Source organism: Myotis lucifugus, unplaced genomic scaffold, assembly GCF_000147115.1.
Source record: "Myotis lucifugus unplaced genomic scaffold, Myoluc2.0 scaffold_590, whole genome shotgun sequence".
NCBI lineage: Eukaryota > Metazoa > Chordata > Mammalia > Chiroptera > Vespertilionidae > Myotis > Myotis lucifugus.
This window is the reverse complement of record NW_005871638.1, coordinates 184,593-188,263: the sequence shown is the minus strand read 5'-3', so window position 1 is coordinate 188,263 and position 3,671 is coordinate 184,593.

The window sequence follows — 3,671 nt, the reverse complement described above, 5'->3', positions numbered from 1 at the left end:
TCCGATCCCAACTTCACACTCATACACGTGATCAGGGCAGAGGCAACGCAGAGAGAGCAGCTGGGGTTGTGGTTTCCAATCTCCTCGGACCACTTTCTCACAGTACAAAGTGGATTTTTGCATTGCAACCCAGTACACACACAAATTCACACACACTGGGATTCAAGGAAGTAGTTGGACCTGGGGGAGTGACCAGCTCAGGGCTGTGACAGTCCCCAGAGGACAGAGCTTGCTGGTTTGGAACTGGGTGGCCGAGGAGATGAGAGGAAACTTCTTCCCAAATAGACTCTAGGGAAACTTTTTATTTATAAATGAGGGCCCTGAGTCACAGACATTTGCGTTACAGCCAGAGAACCCGTTCAACCAAATGCTTTAGGTATTTGCCAGAGAAACTGAGCCACATTAGCTCACTCAGTCCTGCTAATCCCGTGGGACTTAGGCAGACCTACCTCCCCGCCTGCCCCTTTATTCCTACAAAGCATTTATACTTATATTCTCCCAGCCGAGGCTCACATGCCATCCCAGGCATGATAGAAGGTTTTATTCCCTTACAGTAAAACCAGTTTAACAGTTATTCCTCTGCATGCCTGGTTTTCTTTGACAAACTCCCCTTTCCTGTCCTGTATGTGAACTTCCACAGCTGCACCAGATGCCAGCTCCTTCTGGAAGCTTCTAGGCCTGCGGGGTGCGTGGAGGCTGGTCAGTGGGGTATGTGGAGGCTGGTCATTGAGGTCTGATAAATGAAAGAAGAGCAGCAGGAGTGCGGGAGGCGATGCCTATTCGATCTGCCCTGAGGCTTAGCTTGCAGAGAGCCGTGTGGAGGGATGCAGGGTGCAATCAGCACACACACCAACTGCCCAGGTGGGGGCGCAACACAGGCGCTGAGGCCAGTACACCTGGGACTACACTAGACAGTCACCGCCTTGCTTGTACCCTCACCTGAGTGGAAGCCTGCAGTGTAATTCCCTAAATGCAGACCCGCGCTGTTAGACCAGAGCCTGCCTGCCGCTCGCAGCGCCCCCTGCTGGCGACTCCCGAGGCTGTGAAGAACTCGGCGCTGGGCTCCTCCAGAGGTTAGATCCGCCTCTTGAAACTCCAAAGGGAAACGAGAGGAACTCCCCAGGGACCAACCGAGACCTGCGGGACAGAGCTGCTCCAGCGAGTGAATGAGATTAAAGCTGGTTCCCGAGACCCAGGAGAGGCCCGCAGAGCCCGCGGCAAGCGGCGCTGGCATCTCTCTGCACCCGAAAGGAAGGCCTTTCCCTTCGTTAGTCTTCCTGCAAAGGCAACTCCGTACAGTCAGCTCAGAAGTTCAGCACCCTCCGTGGACACCGGGAGCAAGCTGGAGAGAGAAGTTAGCAGCCAGCATAATGTGTGGGCTGGCGGGGGGACGCAGCCGACCCCTGTGAGAAGGGAGGTTCGGCCGGCACCCCATCAGGAGAGGGTAACAGTGATTTGAAAACTACAAAGATGCCACCCACGTAGGACTGAAGAAACATCACCACTCTTCCTCTGGAAACAGGCATGCGCTCAGGAAAAGCACAAGGTCTGCGCGGCTTAGAAGCACGAGTCCTGTCTTACGTGCATTTGATGAACAAACACAAACCACAAAACAAACCGTGTTCCGAGCCTGAGCCCAGGTCCTTGCAGTGCGAGTGCTGGCGGGGGAGGCCCCTTCCTCCTCACTAGGCATCCTGTGACCTCCCTCTGCAGCCAGGCCTCTGGCTGTGATGCCTGTTATTCCTGTGATTTGCAGGGCAGAGACTTGGGGAGGATTAGTCACCATTTCCCTTCTTCCTGAAACCCCAGCTCCTCACTGGTCTGCAGAATGGGGCTGGTAGGGTACCTGGTACCTCGCGGCATTCACTTTTTTGCTGGCGGTATTTCTTCCTCTAGGGATGCCATTTTCTTCTTTGATTCAAAACCTTACTTCTCCTACTTGCCCAAATCTTTCCAGAGCCTGCCTGCCGCTCGCAGCGCCCCTTGCTGGCGACTCCCGAGGCTGTGAAGAACTACAATTAGGGCCTGTCACATCACCTGGGGGCACCTGTCCCCACCTGGGGGCAATGATGGTGGTGATGATGATGATGATGGGCGGTTTTGTTTATCTGTCTCAGGGAGAAAACCCTGGAGATGGTGATTAGTTACCTGCTCCAGCCGCCAGCGGATCCTGCCAGGCCCCAGTCGGTATGATCTCCCAGCAGATCCCCAACCCATCACTCGGCTTTGGACATTATGACGTGGCAGCGCCTGATTGGTGGGTCATGGAGAGCACATAAAAAGAGGGGCAGCCCATGGGCAGACTCTTCGGCTCCGCTGCATCCAAGAGGCGGCCTGTTGCCTTAGTAACCACAAAAGCCCAGGGTGGGGTCCGGGATCCGCCTGGGCACCTCTGAGGAGGCCTGTTGCCTTAGCAACCGGGAAGCCCTGGGCGGGCCGGAAGTCTGTTGGAGCCCCAGGTGGGTGCAGACAGGCTTGTCAGGATAGGAACCCCATTCCTCCAGGAAGCCTTCCCAGATGGATGGAGCGATGGCCTGGCCTCCACTGCCGCAGTTCCTCAGGGAGCACTTAAAGTGAAAATCCACTTGTCCTGACATGGACATAAGGAATACTTTTATTTTGTGGCTCAATGTAATTGTTTAAAATAAGTAAACTCTGAAAACGTGCCAGTCTATGAGAAACACACACACATTTCCTGCTTATTTTATACTAGAGGCCCGATGCATGAAATTTGTCCCTCACAGTCTCGACCGGCCCTTGCAGCCCCTCACAGCCCCAGCTTCTTCTGGAAGGTCGTTCTGACAGTCTGTTTGGTCTAATTAGCATATTAGCTCTTTATTATATAGGATGCTTGCTAGACATATTTTGTTATTTGAGTTTCCATGTATGTTTTTTATGAGAAAGGTTACAATAGGGATCCCTGCCATGTTCTGAAATTTCCAGATATGTTAACAGATGCAGAAAGAGCAAAGGAATATACTGAAGTCACTCACAGGGAGGTTGGGGTGGTCCACCGTTAGGGACAATGCCCACGGTCTCATTCCCCATCACCTTGGTTTAAAGATAGGCCTGGAGCCTGCTGATGTGGCTCAGTGCTTGAGCATCGTCATGGTTTGATTCCCGGTCAGGGCACATGCCCGGATTTCGGGCTCTATCCCCAGTAGAGGACATACAGGAAGTAGCTCATTGATAATTCTCTCTCATCATTGATTTTTTTTCTCTCTGAAATCAATAAAAACATATTTATTTATTTTAAAAGTATATTTTTATTAATTTAAGAGAGGAAGGGAGAGGGAGAGAGAGAAACATCAATGATGAGAGAACCATTGATCAGCTGCCTCCTGCATGTGCCACACTGGGGATCAAGCACAACCCAGCTACATGCCCTGACCAGGAATCGAATGGTGACCTCCTGGTTCATAGGCCGCGGCTCAACCACTGAGTCACGCTGGCTGGGCAATAAAAACATATTTAAAAAAATAAAATAAAGATAGGCCTGATTTTCTTCTCAGAGGGTGGAGGGTACTGATGAAGAAGAGGGGGAATAAAGGACGAAAAGAAGTGAGGGCACGTACCAGACTTCCTGGTATCCTTGGCGTAGACATTTTCCTTTCCCAAGGGTAGTCTTTAACTTTATTTTTATATGTAATTTTCTCTCTTGTTATTAAGCT